The sequence below is a fragment of the Hordeum vulgare genome, chromosome 4H (genome assembly GCF_904849725.1).
Source record: "Hordeum vulgare subsp. vulgare chromosome 4H, MorexV3_pseudomolecules_assembly, whole genome shotgun sequence".
Taxonomy (NCBI): Eukaryota; Viridiplantae; Streptophyta; class Magnoliopsida; order Poales; family Poaceae; genus Hordeum; species Hordeum vulgare.
In genome coordinates, this window is record NC_058521.1 from 567,904,673 (window position 1) to 567,923,337 (window position 18,665).

The 18,665-nt window shown below is 43.1% G+C and overlaps 1 pseudogene; it reads left to right on the top strand.

Annotated features, from left to right (window-relative positions):
• Positions 1-295: 295 nt before the first annotated feature.
• Positions 296-2,823, top strand: LOC123449597 (annotated as a pseudogene).
• The last annotated feature ends 15,842 nt before the right edge of the window (positions 2,824-18,665 follow it).

The window sequence follows — 18,665 nt, forward strand, 5'->3', positions numbered from 1 at the left end:
AAAAAACTGACCAGTCAATATATGATCACTAGCATTTAGATTACTTTAATGATCTAAACGCTTTTATATTTGTTTACCAAGAAAGTACTTTGCAAGTCAATATATGTTCAACTTCACAAAGAAAGAAGAGCTACTCCACTACATTTTCAGAATCAGGCGGCTGCCACAGTGAGTATATTTTCGGACAGAAAAATTTAGCGACCCAGCACCTCCATCGTTCAGGCACGCGCACAGTCTCCATCCATTCAGTACACGTGTTCACTGTGACTGACTAGTGAGGCCCACTCAACGCCACACTAGCAACCTTGGTCATCTATCCTGCGGACTGCGGCTTCGACAAATCTCAAACCCTACCTGAAGTCGCTAGCTACCTCTGCAGATCCAAACCTCCTCTCGCCGCCCCACCCCCGACTGCCATGCGGATCCGCATGTCCGCCTCCCGCCTGCTGGGCGGCACGGCCGTTGCCATCGGCCCCACTCCCGCCCCCGCACCCTCTGACCCGCTTCGATTCGAGCTGTCCCGTCTCTCTCCATCTCACCTTCCTGCCTTCCCGATGGTTGCTGTGTTGAACATTTGCGCGTTTCACATACTAGGCTGCCCACCGGCCTCAAGCTCATCCAGGTATCCGACGGCGGACACGGCACACCGGCGGCGAGGGTTAGGATATATACGAGGGGGTATGCTGCGCCCCCTCCCTCTGCCAACGGTGCGGCAACATGGCCTCCCTGCACGGCCAAGACACCCCTTGCTTACATGAACACTTTGAATCATGTTTTATTTTGATTAGATCTGCTGAGTGGCCACATCTGTAGTTTCATTTAGTTACTTTGGTCATTCTAGTGCAGAGTAAACACAATGACATAAACTATGAATTTTGGCATTCATGTGTATGTGCTCCTAATACCAACCATTAGTACATTGATTGTCGTCTTCCATTTCGTTCATGTTTGCAGGACCAGTTGACTGCTCAGATGCACAATTCAACGTGCAAGAGTTGTTCCGCAAATTAGGAAATGAAGAGTTTATGGGTCAGCGGATAATCCTTGCAGTTACTTGCCAATAAAAATTAGAGATGTGTTACTTGCGGATAGTCCAGTTTTGGCCGTTGGTTTTCATATGAATAAGTTAGCAAAGAGTCATAAGGTTTTAATTTTAGTAAATATTTTCATGGCAAACCTAATCATAATGTTTTCACTCTGCCATTCCAAATTATAAACATCAGGTGTCAAAGTTAGAGATGTGTTACTCCCATTCCTGAATGGAGATGCTAATGGGTTACAAAGTTCCGATGGCCTGCATTCTATGGTAGAAAACTTGCTATATTGCTGGTACTGTGGTTTATTTTATTTCTCATCTGCTCTATCTGCTAGAGAACCAGTGTACTAATGGCATGTATAATGGGGTGATGCCAGTCTTGTCTTGGTAATGCACCAGCCCGGTTGGAGATGCTCTTTGTCCATCTGATTAGTACTTAGCGGCTTGGTGAACACTGAATAGAACTAAAATGATGTCTAGCTTGTGAGAGTTACACAAAGTAAGCCCTGCCCGGAATACAGGGTATTTGCACTGTTCCCATGGGGAATAAAATGGTTCCTGTGAAATTCTTGCTTTCCAAAGAGGCCCTTAGTTTGAAGAGATTGGATTTTGTGCAACTAGTTGCCGACACACCCCATTATTCAATTTTTTTGGAGTTTTCAAAAAAAGTGTAGAACAGTTGATGGATTTAATCCCTGCTTGCATTTTCATGCAATTATTCTGACTAGTTCATTGAGATAGCTAAACATATGGATAGATTTTTATTGGCCAAGCATATGCTTGAGCTGAAAGTATTGAACTGATGGTAGCCTGATGGTGAGCGGATAATCCTTGCCTATTTTAATGCAGCCAAATCTGGTTTTACCTGCATAATTCTTGCTCAACATTTGTGCAAAACTAAACATATAATCCTCCTTAATTGTGAGTTGAAATGCGGCACAACTGCAATGTTGGGCTTCGGGCGATTCAAACGAGTTATGTTGAGCCTGCATGTGGGATAGCAGAAGGTGATGATAGAGTTGGATCTGAGTGCGCAAAATGAACTGTTTTGTTTTGTTTCGCAGGCTGGTCTGCCATCTAAGATCTCACCGGCCCCTACAATGTTTTCGGCGCCGGTGCCTTTGCCGGCAGAGAATTTTGATGATGAATCAACGGAGGAACCCGAGCATCCTAATATGAAGGTATTTGTATTTATCTGCAATTTTTTGGTAGGACACGACGCTGCTGGTTTTGTCGTGGTTCGCATTGTCCAGTTACGCTTATGCATAGGTTTATTTATGGTATTCTATTGGATATGCATATGCTGATGTACAATAGGAATGTCTGCATACTGTGCTATGTTTTTTACGCACATAGAATATCTGTATGTCTTATTATAGCCTCTAATTAAAAGTTACTGATTCACTAGGAAAATCCACTGAAGGAATCGGCCCCCTTTCTCCAGGAGGTACATATCTAGTGCTGGGCAGGCTTTTTTTAGCAATTGAAACTTCTAATTTTAACCTCTACACTTGTGAAGCCTATTTCGAGTGGTCATCCTACAATGAGCCTGAAAAACAACCGCACATATCATGACTCCAAGATGATATATCCTGACCTGGACGTTGCATAAGAAAAAGGAAATGTAACCACCTTTTTTTCTTAGCTTATGAGAGAAGACAGTTATAGTAGTAGCATTCAGGTTTCATCAGTGTGCAGTCAAAAAAAGCAGTCACAAGCACATGACGACCCTACATCATGTTTCCACCATTTTCTAAGTAAGAAAACAAATTTCTACTGTTTTATCATTGGTTATCGTCCGTGCAATTTTACTAGTTTCCTTGGTCTGAAAGCCTTACCATCATTTTCTTGTTGCACGCGGTAATGGCAAGAGCATATTGTGCAGAGGAAGAGGATGAGAAGAAACTTGTGGTTCTCATCCAATCTTCATGGAACTCTCTTTATGTGCGATTGTGCATTGTTGGGTCCTTTTTTCGTGCGCTTGCATTTGTAGAAGTATTCTGTTGTGCACATGTAAAATTATTTTGATGTGCCCTTGTTAGACGTTGTTGAAACTTAATGCATGGAGTTGGTGGATGATGTATTGTATTTGATGTGATATGCTATGAAATGAAATATACATTTTATTTGCAATCTTTTATTCTGTTGTATTTATTTTTAATGGGTCTATCTTGAGATATGCGTGCTTCTAGCAAAATAATGCTTCAACCCAAACAAATCAGACACTTTCAATAATAAAATAGGTATTAGGCCAGGCCCATGTAGGCTAGATTGGTGGACAAGGATCTGAAATTTATGATGATTTCATTTGGTCACTAGCAATGCCACGTCATCTTGGCCACGTCAGATCCTACATGGCTCACACAAATGGGTAATGACCAAACCAAAATTTTGGTCGATAGAGACCTATGACCAAAATTTTAGAAAGGTCAAGTTTGTTCATTCTTGACGGCCAACTGTTAACGTTGTAAATTTGGTCAAAAAAAGTCAATAAACGACAACAATGACGAATCAATGACCAATATAGGGAGTCATAATTGACCTTATTTCTTGTAGTGGCGGCGAAGGAGGAGGCTCGCTGGCGCGAGGGGCTTCGGCCGGAGTAGCTAGCAGGGGAGGGAGGCATGTGGGGGTACGAGGCGAGGGCGCCGGGAGATGGGGAGGGCCCGCGCCAGGGGGAGGAGGCCCCCGCAAGGGGAGCGAGCGGAAGGAAAGGTATGGGCGGCGAGGGGGCCTGGCGCAGGGGAGGCCTGTGGGGGGAGAGGGAGATCGTGGGGAGGGAGAGAGCCGAGAGAGAGGAGGGGCTCTCGTGGGGAAGGTGGGGGTTGTCGGTGCGTGGGGGTTGGTGGGGTGTGGGTTGCGGTAGGTGGGAAGGAGAGGCGAAGGGGGGGCTCTCGTGGGTGGGGGTGGGGCTCGATGGGGAGGGTGGTGGCGGCCAGGGAACTCGGAGGCGACTTGGGGGGGGGAACTAGGGTTGCGTGCAGGTGGTTGGTGGCTTGGCCGGCTGGGCCACTAGGACCAGTTGGGCCAGGGTTTTTTTATTTTCTAAATAGCTTGCTGTTTTAATTATATAGAGACTGCAATAATTTTATAAATGCCATGTTCACTTTATAAATCATTAGGGAATCTTTATATCTCTCCCGACATTTGTTTATCTTAAGATCCGAAAACTTTTATTGTTTTGATTTTATTTCTAATTTGAATTCGGATCAGTTCGAAACTACGCGAGACAACCAACAGTAATCCCGGTGACGTGGCACCATTAGCAGAGGTTTACTGTAGCTTAATTTACCGGGGCGTCACACCGACGCAAACCAGAGAAGTAACAAGAAGAATTCCTAAGCGTCAGGGAAGAACTTTTGTTGCCGTAGCAGAAGAATTTCTGGCGCCGTTGCCGGGGAGGAAGATCAAGTCAAGAACTCATCGAAGTAGGTGTCGCAAACTCATCTCTTGCATTTACTTTGTTTGCCAATTGCCTCTCATTTTCCTCTCCCCCACTTCACCAGTGTGCCTTTTTCGTTTGTCTTTTTTGTTCGCCTTTTCGTTCGCCCTTTTTCTCGCCTGCTCTTTGTGTGCTCGTGTGCTTACTTGCTTGCTGAAGTCACCATGAACGAAAACACCAAACTTTGTGACTTCTCGAATACTAATAATAATGATTTTATTAGTACTCCGACTGCTCCGGCCACTAGTGCGAAGTCATACGAAATCAATGCCACTTTGCTGAATCTTGTTATGAAAGAGCAATTCTCCGGCCTTCCTAGTGAAGATGTCGCATCCCATCTCAATACCTTCATTGAGCTTTGCGATATGCAAAAGAAAAGAGATGTGGATAATGACGTGATTAAATTGAAGCTTTTTTCCTTTCTCGTTGCGAGATCGCGCAAAAACTTGGTTTTCTTCTTTGCCCATAAATAGTATCGATTCTTGGGATAAGTGCAAAGATGCTTATATATCCAAGTATTTTCCGCCGGCTAAGATCATCTCTCTCCGTAATGATATCATGAATTTCAAGCAACTTGATCATGAACATGTTGCACAAGCTTGGGAGAGAATGAAATTAATGGTTATAAATTGTCCCGCTCATGGCTTGTGTCTTTGGATGATTATCCAAATCTTTTATGCTGGCTTGAATTTCGCTTCTAGAAATATCTTGGACTCCGCCTCAGGTGGAACGTTCATGGAAATCACGTTAGGAGAAACCACAAAGCTCTTAGAAAACATAATGACGAACTGCTCTGAGTGGCACACTGAAAGGTCACCTACTAGTAAGAAGGTACATACTATAGAAGAAATTAACTCGTTGAGTGCTAAGATGGATGAGTTAATGAATTTGGTTGCTAGTAGAATTGCTCCTTTGGATCCTAATGATATGCCTTTGTCTTCTTTGATTGAGAGTAGCAACGCTAGCTTGGACATTAATTTTGTTGGTAGGAATAACTTTGGCAACAACAACGCTTTTAGAGGAAACTATGTTCCTAGGCCTTTTTCCTAGTAACTCCTCTAATAACTTTGGCAACTCCTACAACAATACTCATGGAAATTACAATAGATTACCCTCTGATCTAGAGAGTAATATCAAAGAGTTCATCAACTCTCAAAAGATTTTCAATGCGTCCATAGAGGAAAAACTACTCAAAATTGACGATTTGGCTAAGAGTGTTGATAGGATTTCTTGTGATGTTGATGCTTTGAAAGTTAGATGTGCTCCTCCCAAAATCAACATGGATGAAACTTTGAAAGCTATGCGTGTTTCCATGATTGAGAGCCAAGAAAGAACCACCCAAATTCGTGCTAGACATGAATGGCTTAAAAAGGCGTGTTCTCGGGATGAGAATCACGAAGATCTTAAAGTGCTTGGTGTGACTCCCATTGAATCTTTGTTTTCTTGTGTAAAACGTAATGATTATGGGGCTGGATATGAATCCACTTTGGTTGAAAAGTGCCCCAAGGATTCGGAGTCCATCTATCTTGATGCTAAAAGCATTAAAAGTGGAGTAGAAGACGTTAAAACTTTGAGTAGTAATGAAATTACCACCGTGGATTTCAAGGAATTCAATTATGATAGTTGCTCCTTGATTGAATGCATTTCTTTGATGCAATCCATGTTGAACTCTCCACATGCTTATAGCCAAAACAAAGCCTTTACCGATCATATCGTCGAAGCTATGATAAAAGCTCTTGAAGAGAAACTTGAATTGGAAGTCTCTATCCCTAGAAAGATTCATGATGAGTGGGAACATACCATAAAAATCAAAATCAAAAACTATGAGTGCAATGCTTTGTGTGATTTGGGTGCTAATGTTTCTACGATTCCAAAGTCTTTATGTGATGTTCTGGGTTTTAATGAGATTGAAGAGTGTTCTCTTAATTTGCATCTTGCTGATTCTACTATCAAGAAACCCATGGGAAGGATCAATTATGTTCTTATTATTGCAAATAGGAACTATGTACCTGTGGATTTCATTGTGCTTGATATTGATTGCAATCCTACATGCCCTATTAATCTTGGTAGACCTTTCCTAAGGACTATTGGTGCTATCATCGATATGAAGGAAGGGAATATTAGATTTCAATTTCCTTTAAGGAAGGGCATGGAACACTTTCCTAGAAAGAAAATAAGATTGCCTTATGAATCCATGATGAGGGCCACTTATGGTTTGAGCACCAAAGACGACGATACGTGATTCTGTCGCTCTTATGCCTAGCTAAGGGCGTTAAACAATAGCGCTTGTTGGGAGGCAACCCAATGAATTTATCTTTTTATTTCTGTTTTGTTGCGTCCGCACTTTCATAATTTTGTTGTGATTGTGTTTTTTGTGTTTATTTTTGTGTTTGAGCCAAGTAAAACCTTTATGACTAGTCTTGGTAATGGTTGTTTGATCCTGCTGGAAAAAGACAGAAACTTTTCGCTCACGAGATGATTTTTCATTTTTATTAAGAAAGAGGTTTTGAGTTGATTCTTTTTGCTGCTGATTGATATGCTTTTTCCTTAGGATGTCATAGTTTTTTAGAGTTTTTGAGGTATCAGAAGTATACGAAGTATACAGATTGCTACAGACTGGTCTGTTTTTGACAGATTCTGTTTTTGTTGAGTTGGTTGCTTGTCTTGATGAAACTATGGTTAGTATCGGGGGTACTAGCCATGGAAAAGTGAGAATACAGTAGCCCATCATCAATATAGATGGAATTCAAGTTTGCTACAGTACCAAAAGAAGTGGTAGTTTGTTTTGTTGTACTAATGTTATCACAAGTTTCTGTTTAAGTTTTGTGTTGTGAAGTTTTCAAGTTTTGGGTGACGTTCTCATGGACAAAGAGATAAGGAGTGTAAAGATCTCAAGCTTGGGGATGCCCAAGGCATCCCAAGCCAAATTCAATGACACCAAAAAGCCTAAGCTTGGGGATGCCCCGGGAAGGCATCCCCTCTTTCGTCTTCAATCCATCGGTAACATTACTTGGAGCTATATTTTTATTCACCACATGATATGTGTTTTTCTTGGAGCGTCTTGTATCTTAGGAGTCTTTTCTTTTTGTTGTGTCACAATCATCCTTTCTGCACACCTTTTTGAGAGAGAGACATGCACTCAGCGTGATTTTGCTAGATACTTTTTCTCTAATGCTTCACTTATATCTTTTGAGCTAGATACTTTTGCTCTTGTGCTTCACTTATATGTTTAGAGCACGGCGGTGCGTGATTTGGTAGTTGGCTTATGCTATGAAAGTAGTCCTAAATGTGATAGGTACCCAAAGAGGATGCAAAAAACATCCATCTTCATGTGCATTGAATAGAAAGAGAATTTTTGATTCCTCTCAATTAGTTTTGAGACGTGGATTCGGTAATATTGAGAGTTATGTTAGTAGGGTGTTGTGAATCTAGAGATACTTGTGTTGGAGTTAGTGATTCCTGTAGCATGCACGTATGGTGAACCGCTATGTTAGGAAGTTGGAGCATAATTGATCTATTGATTGTCATCCTTTGTGTTGAGGTCGGGATCGCGCGATGGTTTATACCTACCAACCCTTCCCCTCGGAGTATGCCTTTAGCACTTTGTTTCGATTACTAATAAAAACTTTTGCAATAAGTATGTGATTTCTTTATGACTAATGTGAGCCCATGGTATAGATTCACTTTCACCTTCCACCATTGCTAGCCTCTCTAGTGCTGCGCAATTCTCGCGGGTGCACAAACCCACCAAATTTCTTCCTCAAAACGGCCACCATACCTACCTACTATGGCATTTCATAGCCATTCCGAGATATATTGCCATGCAACTTCCACCGTTCCGTCTCATGACTTGTGTCGTCACTATCATATTGCCATTGCATGATCGTAAGATAGCTAGCGAGATTTTTCAACGTCATACGCCATGCTAGATCGTTGCACATCCCGGTACACTACCGGAGGCATTTCCTATGGAGTCATCATCATTGTGATCTTTGAGCTTTGAGTAAATAAAAAGTGTGATGATCATAATTATTAGAGCATTGTCCCATGTGAGAAAAAAAACAGCCCAAAGAGCCCAAAAACAAAAAAAGAGAAAAGAAAAGAAAAAAAGAGGCCTAAGAGCCCAAATAAAAAAAAGAAATGAGAGAAAAAGAGAGAAGGGACAATGCTACTATCTTTTTACACACTTTTTCTTTATGTTAGCACCATGTTCTTCCTGATTGAGAGCTTCTAGCTTTGTCACTACCATATGCTAGTGGGAATCTTCGTTTTATAACTTGGCTTGTATATTCCAATGATGGGCTTCCTCAAAATTGCCCTAGGTCTTCGTGAGCAAGCAAGTTGGATGCACACCCACTAGTTTTCCTCTTGAGCTTTCACATACTTGTAGCTCTAGTGCATCTCTTGTATGACAATCCCTACTCATTCACATTGATATCTATCAATGGGCATATTCATAGCCTATTGATACGCCGAGTCAGTGTGATCATCTCCTCCTTTTTGTCTCACAACCACCACCACACTCTATTCCACATATAGTGCTATATCCATGGCTCGCGATCATGTATTGCGTGATAGTTATAAAAAGTTTGAGAAAGTAAGAGTGCGAAAACAATTACTTGGACAATTCCGGGGTTGTGCATGATTTACATTAGTTGTGTGAGGAGGATGGAGCACAGCGAGACCATATGATTTTGTAGGGATAACTTTCTTTGGCCTTGTTATTTTGAAAGTTCATGATTACTTTGCTAGTTTGCTTGAAGTATTATTGTTTTCATGTCAACAGCAAACTATTGTTTTGAATCTTACGGATCTGAACATTCATGCCACGTGAAAGAAGTTGCAAAGGACAACTATGCTAGGTAGCATTCCACATAATAAAATCATTCTTTATCACTTCCCTAATCGAGGACGAGCAGGAGTTAAGCTTGGGGATGCTTGATACGTCTCCAACGTATCTATAGTTTTGATGGTTTCATGCTATTATCTTGTCAAACTTTGGATGTTTTGAATGCTTTTTATTTATTTTCTGGGACTAACTTATTAACTCAGTGCCAAGTGCCAGTTCCTGTTTTTCCATGTTTTTGACCCCTTTCAGAGGAGATTTTGAAACGGAGTCCAAACGGAAGAAAATCCCCGAAAAGATTTTTTTTGGAACGGAAGAAGATCGAAGAACTTGGGAGCAAGGCCAGAGGAGCGCCAGGGGCCCCACAAGCCCCCACCTCGCGGCCAGGGGGGCGCGCCATCCAGGCTTGTGGGCCCCCTGGAGGTCCCGTGACCTAGATCTTGCGCCTATATATGCCCAAATATTCCCAAAAAATCAAGAGACGGTCGCAATCACTTTTCCGCCGCCGCAAGCTTCTGTCTCCGCAAGATCCCATCTGGGGCACGTTCTGGTGCCCTGCCGAAGGGGGGATTCGGACACGGAGGGCTTCTTCATCAACACCATGACCTCTCCCATGATGCGTGAGTAGTTCACCATAGACCTACGGGTCCATAGCTAGTAACTAGATGGCTTCTTCTCTCTCTTGGATCTTCAATACAAAGTTCTCCATGATCTTCATGGAGATCTATCCAATGTAATCTTCTTTTGCGGTGTGTTTGTCGAGATCCGATGAATTGTGGATTTATGATCAGATTATCTATGAATCTTATTTGAGTTTCTTCTGATCTCTCTTATGCATGATTTCATATCCTTGTAATTCTCTTCGAGTTGTGGTTTTTGTCTGGCCAACTAGATCTATGATTCTTGCAATGGGAAAAGTGCTTGGTTTTGGGTTCATACCGTGCGGTGACCTCACCCAGTGACAGAAGGGGTAGCGAGGCACGCATCGTGTTGTTGCCATCAAGGGTAAAAAGATGGGGTTTTCATCATTGGTTTGAGATTATCCCTCTACATCATGTCATCTTGCTTAAAGCGTTACTTTGTTCGTCATGAACTCAATACACTAGATGCATGCTGGATAGCGGTCGATGTGTGGAGTAATAGTAGTAGATGCAGAAAGTATCGGTCTACTTGTCTCGAACGTGATGCCTATATGCTAGATCATTGCCTTAGATATTGTCATGACTTTGCGCGGTTCTATCAATTGCTCGATAGTAATTTGTTCACCCACCGTGATATTTGCTATTATGAGAGAAGCCTCTAGTGAACACTATGCCCCCAGGGTCTACTCCACACCATATTTTCAGCCTTACACTTTTTACTTCGTTGCACTTTCCGCCTTCAGATCTCACTTTGCAAACAATCTTGAAGGGATTGACAACCCCTTTGAAGCGTTGGGTGCAAGTTTGTTTGTGTTTGCGCAGGTACTTTGGACTTGACGAGGCCCTCCTTCTGGATGGATACCTTGGTTCTCAAACTGAGGGAAATACTTACTGCTCCTGTGCTGCATCACCCTTTCCTCTTCAAGGGAAAAACCGATGCAAACCAGAGAAGTAACAAGAAGAATTCCTAAACGCCAGGGAAGGACTTTTGTTGCCGTAGCAGACAGCTCTCCGGGAGGCACACAATGAGATCCTCGGCCAGAACCTCAACGTATCTCTCAAACTAAGCTCAAAACTATGACCTCTCTACTGGGTTCCACACATCCGGTGTCAACTCTCTGATAGGGCTTCGTCGTAAGGAACTAGGCCTTACTGAAGACTAGACAACCTTTCGACTACGAAACTATTTTGTGGAGAGGGAGATATAAACCGAGATCATTGCATGGCATTTGTATGAGAGAGCTTGTGTGAAATGAAGATCTCTCTCCACCTCTATTTATAGTGGGAGGCAAGGGGTAGAGGCCACTTGAAAATACCAAAATGCCCATGACATATGTCCTTCATAAGGGCAAAATGGGGTGGCTAGCGGATCTTAATGGAGGACCTCCCCCAATGGTCGGACATCATATGTGGGCCCTTCCAAAGGGGGTTCCCACCACCCTATTTCATCCCCTTGACTTTTGGGACAAAATCCTAAAAGGTGGCTTTCCAAAAATCCACCAAAAGGGGTGTTGTACCCTAATAGTGTTACCACCACTCGTGACAACTTTTCATGTAATATTTTCAAGTGTTTGTTAAGCCCTAAAAAAATCGAATGGTAAAGACCATTTCCGATACCCACTAACAAATTGCATGCCTTCTCAAACATTTCTGGTATGTAGTTTGTCTCCAAAACATATTTGGCTTTCTCCCTAATACTAATATGTCGTCTCCGACACTTTTCGAAAAACAATCTATCGGTCTCCCTGTCTATTACGTAGCAGATAAATGAACCTTAAGTGTGTGACCCTATAGGTGTTGGAAATATGCCCTAGAGACAATAATAAATTACTTATTATTATATTTCCTTGTTCATGATAATCATTTATTATTCATGTTATAATTGTATTGATTGGAAACTCAAATACATGTGTGGATACATAGACAACACATTGTCCCTAGTGAGCCTCTACAGACTAGCTCGTTGGTCAAAGATGGTCAAGGTTTCCTGATGACCATAGACATGAGTTGTCATTTGATAACGGGATCACGTCATTAGGAGAATGATGTGATGGACAAGACCCAAACTATGAACATAGCATATGACTGTGTCAGTTTATTGTTATTGTTGTTTGCATGTCAAGTATCTGTTTCTATGACCATGAGATCATGCAACTCCCGGGCACCGGAGGAATGCCTTGTGTGTATCAAATGTCACAACGTAATTGTGTGACTATAAAGGTGCTCTACAGGTATCTCCCAAGGTGTTTGTTGGGTTGGCGTGAATCGAGACTGGGATTTGTCACTCCGTATGACGGAGAGGTATCTCTAGGGCCCACTCGGTAATACAACATCACAACAAGCTTGCAAGCAATGCGACTAAGCAGTTAGTAACGGGATCTTGTATTACAGAATGAGTAAAGAGACTTGCCGCTAACGAGATTGAACTAGGTATGCAGATACCGACGATCGAATATCGGGCAAGTAACATACCCATGGACATAGGGAACAGTATACGGGATTGATTGAATCCTTCACATCGTGGTTCAATAGATAAAGATCTTCATAGAATATATAGGAGCCAATCTAGGCATCCAGGTCCCGCTATTGGTTATTAACTGGAGAGTGTATCGGTCATGTCTGCATAGTTCTCGAACCCGCAGGGTGTGCACACTTAAGGTTCGGTGACGATATAGAGATAGTTGAGTTATATTGCTGGTGACCGGAGGTTGTTCGGAGTCCCGGATTAGATCTCGGACGTCACGAGGAGCTCCAGAATGGTCCGGAGGTAAAGATTTATATATAGGAAAGTGGTATTCGAGTTCCGGAATAGTTTCGGGGTTTTTCGGTATTGTATCGGGAGTGCCGAAAGGGTTCCGGGGATCCACCGGGAGGGGACCACCCATCCCGCAGGCCACATGGGCCTGAGAGGTCGCGCACCAGCCCCTGGTGGGCTTGGGAAGCCGACCCCAAGAGTCCCATGCTCCCAAGGGTAGGTGGGAGGAAGTGCCTTGGTGGAGGAGTCCTCCTCCCTAGGGTGTCCACCTCCCTTGTGGGAGGAGGACTCCTCCCTAGTTTGGTCGAACCCTCTCTCCTTGGAGGTGGGGCCAAGGCCATCCCTACCTACCCCTTCCTTCTATAAATAGAGGGAGAGGGAGGCATCCAATACACAATTGCTTGGCGACGCCCTACCTCTGTCTCTCGTAGATGTTAGTCTCCATAGATTTATCTTGGTGAGTGTAGGAATTTTTTTGTTTCCCATACGAAGTTAGCCAACAGTGGTACCAGAGTTAGGCCTATGCGTAGAGGACATCATGAGTAGAACACAAAGGAGTTTGTGGGCATTGATATTCAGATTGCTTCCCTCCTTAGTGTTTTCTTGATTCAGCGGTATTGTGGGATGAAGCGGCCCGGACCAACTTTACTCGTCCACGTACGAGAGACCGGTTCCATCGATTGACATGTAACTTGTTGCATAAAGATGGCTGTCGGGTGTGTGTCTCTCCCAGCTTAGTTCAATCGGATTCGACAAAGGCGGTCCTTGTAGAAGGTTAAATAGCAACTTGCATATCACCTTGTGGATTTGCGTAGGTAAGAAGCATTCTTACTAGATACCCATAGCAGCCACTTAAAACACGCAACAACAGATTGGAGGACGTCTAACTTGTTTTTGTAGTGTATGTTGTGATATGATATGTCCAAATACATGATGATATATATTTGATGTATGAGATGATCATGTTGTTATAGTTAATATCGACTTGCATGTCGATGCTACGGCAACCGACACGAGCCATAGGGTTGTCTTTAATTATTGTATGATGTGCGTGTCAATCATTAAGGGCTATGTAATGCTTTACTTTATCGCTAAATGGTAGCAATAGTAGTACATGCATGGTTGGCGCGACAACCTTGATGGCAACACAATGATGGAGATCATGGTGTTGTGCCAGTGACGATGGAGATCATGTCGGTGCTTTGAAGATGGAGATCAAAAAGCACAAGCTCATGACCATATCATGTCACTTATGATTTGCATGTGATATTAATCCTTTTTATGCACCTTGTTTTGCTTAGAACGATGGTAGCATTATAAGGTGACCCCTCACTAAAATTTCAAGTGAAAATTGTGTTATCCCCGAGTGTGCATCATTGCGACAGTTCGTCATTTCAAGACATCACATGATGATCGGGTGTGGTAGAATCTATGTTCACATACAATGGGTGCAAGACAGTTTTGCACACGCGGAACACTCGGGTTAAACTTGACAAGCCTAGCATATACAGACATGGCCTCGGAACACAGGAGACCGAAAGGTCGAACACGAGTCATATAGTAGATATGATCAACATGGAGATGTTCACCATTGTAACCACCTCATCTCACGTGATGATCGGACATGGGTTGGTGGATTTGGATAATGTACCATTCGAATGACCAGAGGGGTGTCAATTTGAGTGGGAGTTCTTAAGTAATATGATGAATTGAACTCATTATCATGAACATAGTCAAAATGTCTTTGCACATTTTGTTATAGATTTTTAGCTTGCGTTGTAGCTCCCCTGTATTTTGATATGTTCCTAGAGAAAGCTAAGTTGAAAGATGATAGTAGCAATCATGCAGACTGGGTCCGTAAACTGAGATTTGTCCTCATTGCTCCGCAGAAGGCTTATGTCCTTAATGCACCGCTCGGTGAGCTACCCCAAGCGTCGTTTGTGGGTGTTGCGAACATCTCACATACACGTTTTGATGACTACATGATAGTTTAGTGCGTCTTGCTTTACGACTTAGAATTGAGGCTCCAAAACGTTTTGGAACGTCACAAAACATATGAGATGTTTCAAGAGCTGAAATTAGGATTTCAGGCTCATGCCCGTGTTGAAATGTGTGAGACCTCCAACAAGATTCTTTGCCCACAAAGTAAAGGAGAAAAACTCAATCTTGAGCATGTGCTGAGATTGTCTGGGTGCTACAAACACTTGAATCAAGTGGGAGTTATTCTTCCACATGAGATAGTGATTAACATAGTAGTTCTCCAAAGTCACTTCCACCAAGCTACGGAGCTTCGTGATGAACTATAGCATACTAGGGATGCAGAAGATGATCCTTGAGCTATTCGCGATGTATGACACCAAAAAAGTAGAAATCAAGAAGGATCATCAAGTGTTGATGGTTAGTAAAACTGCTAGTTTCAAGAAGGGCAAGGGAAAGAAGGGAAACTTCCAGAAAGACAAGTGAGTTGTTACTCCAATGAAGAAACCCGAGGTTGAACCCAAACCTGAGACTAAGTGCTTCTATGATGAGGGGAATGGTCAGTGAGGCAGGACTGCCCTGTATACTTTATTGATATGAAGGCTGGCAACGTCAACAGAAGTATATTAGATATACATGTTATCGGTGTGTATATTACACATGTTCAGTTGCTAAATAGTGGTAACTCGAAATAAAAGCTACTGAATAAATGTAGACTAGCTAAAAGCAAGGTGACGATGTGTGTTGGAAGTGTTTCCAAGGTTGATGTGATCACCATCGCACGCTCTCCCTACCGTCGGGATTAGTGTAGAACGTAACCAAATATTGTTTGGTGTTTGCATTGAGCATTAACATGATTGGATAGTGTTTATTGTAATACGGTTATTCATTTAAGTCAAAGAATAATGGTTATTCTGTTTACATGAATAATATCTTCAACGGTCATGCACCTAATGTGAATGATTTATTGAATCTCGATCATAGTGATACACATGTTCATAATATTGATGCCAAAAGATACGAAGTAGTGATGATAGTACCACTTACTTGTGACAATGCCGCTTAAGTCATATTGGTATAAAACGCATGAAGAAACTCCATGCTGATGGACCTTTGGACACATTCAAATTTTGAATTGTTTGAGACATGTGAACCATGCCTGTTGGTCTAAACGCATGAAGAAACTCCATGCAGATGGATCTTTTACAATCACTTGAGACATGTAAACCATGCCACATGGGCAAGACGTATGAAGACATCGTCTTCTAGTGAGATGGAACGAACAAGTGACTTATTGGAAATACTACATTTTGATGTATGCATTCCAATGAGTGCTCAGGCACGCAGTGGATATCATTATGTTCTTACTACACAGATGATTTGAGTAGATACATGTGTATTTACTTGATGAATCACGAGTCTGAAATATGTAAAAAGTTCAAGCAATTTTAGAGTGAAGTTGAAGATCGTCGTGACAAGAGGATGAAATGTTTACGATGTGATCGTAGAGGTGAACATCTGAGCTACGAGTTTGGTGTACATTTAAGACAATGTGGAAATTCTTTCACAACTCATGCCACCTGGAACACCATAGTGTGATGGTGTGTCCGAACGCCGTAGTTGTGCCCTATTAGATTTGGAGTGCACTATGATGTCTGTTATCGATTTTCCACTAGTGTTTTGGGGTTATGCATTAGAGACAACCACATTCACTTTAATAGGGCACCATTTGATTCCGTTGGGATGACACCGTATGAACTATGGTTTGGAGAAACCTAAGCTATCGTTTCTTAAAGTTTGGGGGCAGCAATGCTTATGCCAAAAGGCTTCAGCGTGATAGGCTCGAACCCAAAGCGGATAAATGCATTTTCATAGGATACCCAAAGGAATTAGTTGGGTATACCTTCTATCTCAAATCCGAGAGCAAAGTGTTTGTTGCTGAAAATGGGTCCTTTCTCGAGAAAGAGTTTCTCTCAAAAGAATTGAGTGGGAGGATGGTGGAACTTGATGAGGTTTTTGAACCATCACTTCAACAAGTGAGCAGAAGGGCGCGGGAAGTTGTTCCTGCGGCGCCTACATGAGTTGAAGTGGAAGTTGATGATGGTGATCATGTAGCTTTGGATCAATTTACTACTAAACCTTGTAGGTCGACAAGGACACGTGCTACTCCAGAGTCGTACGGTAATCTTGTCTTGGAGGTCAAGCTTAACCCGAGTGTTCCACGTGTGCAACTGTTTTGCACCCGTTGTATGTGAACGTTGAGTCTATCACACCCGATCATCACGTGGTGTCTCGAAACGAAGAACTGTCGCAACAGTGCACAGTCGGGGAGAACACAATTTCGTCTTGAAATTTTAGTGAGAGATCACCTCATAATGCTACCGTCGTTCTAAGCAAGATAAGGTGCATAAAGGATTAACATCACATGCAATTCATAAGTGACATGATATGGCCATCATCATGTGCTTCTTGATCTCCATCACCAAAGCACCGGCACGATCTTCTTATCACCGGCGTCACACCATGATCTCCATCATCATGATCTCCATTAACGTGTCGCCATCGGGGTTGTCGTGCTACTCATGCTATTACTACTAAAGCTATGTCCTAGCAATATAGTAAACGCAGCTGCAAGCACAAACGTTAGTTTAAAGACAACCCTATGGCTCCTGCCGGTTGCCGTGCCATCGATGTGCAAGTTGATATTTCCTATCACAACATGATCATCTCATACATCCAATATATCACATCACATCGTTGGCCATATCACATCACAAGCATACCCTGCAAAAACAAGTTAGACATCCTCTAATTGTTGTTGCATGTTTTACGTGGTGACCATGGGTATCTAGTAGGATCGCATCTTACTTACGCAAACACCACAACGGAGATATATGAATTGCTATTTAACCTCATCCAAGGACCTCCTCGGTCAAATCCGATTCAACTAAAGTTGGAGAAACCGACACTTGCCAGTCATCTTTGAGCAACGGAGTTACTCGTAGCGATGAAACCAGTCTCTCGTAAGCGTACGAGTAATGTCGGTCCAAGCCGCTTCGATCCAACAATACCGCGGAATCAAGAAAAGACTAAGGAGGGCAGCAAAATGCACATCACCGCCCACAAAAACTTTTGTGTTCTACTCGAGAAGACATCTACGCATGAACCTGGCTCATGATGCCACTGTTGGGGAACGTCGCATGGGAAACAAAAATTTTCCTACGCGCACGAAGACCTATCATGGTGATGTCCATCTACGAGAGGGGATTTCCGATCTACGTACCCTTGTAGATCGCACAACAGAAGCGTTAAGAAACACGGTTGATGTAGTGGAACGTCCTCACTTCCCTCGATCCGCCCCGCGAACCGTCCCACGAACCGTCCCGCGATCCGTCCCACGATCCGCTCCGATCTAGTGCCGAACGAACGGCACCTCCGCGTTCAGCACACGTACAGCTCGACGATGATCTCGGCCTTCTTGATCCAGCAAGAGAGACGGAGAGGTAGATGAGTTCTCCGGCAGCGTGACGGCGCTCCGGAGGTTGGTGGTGATCTAATCTCAGCAGGGCTCCGCCCGAGCTCCGCAGAAACGCGATCTAGAGGTAAAACCGTGGAGGTATGTGGTCGGGCTTCCGTGACAAAAGTTGTCTCAAATCAGCCCTAATACCTCAGTATATATAGGAGGGAGGGAGGGGAGGAGGCAGCCTCAAACCCTCAAGGTTTGGCCGAAATTTGAAGTGGAGGATTGGAGTAGGATTCCACCTTCCCACTTGGAAACTCTTTCCACCTTGTGTTTTTCCCTTCTCAAACCTTATGGGCCTTAGTGGGAACTTATTCCAGCCCACTAGGGGCTGGTTTATCTCTTCTCATAGCCCATGAGACCCCTTGGGGCGTGACAGCCCTCTCAATGGTCCCCGTCACCCCTCCTGGCACTCCCGGTACACTACCGATGAGCCCGAAACTTTTCC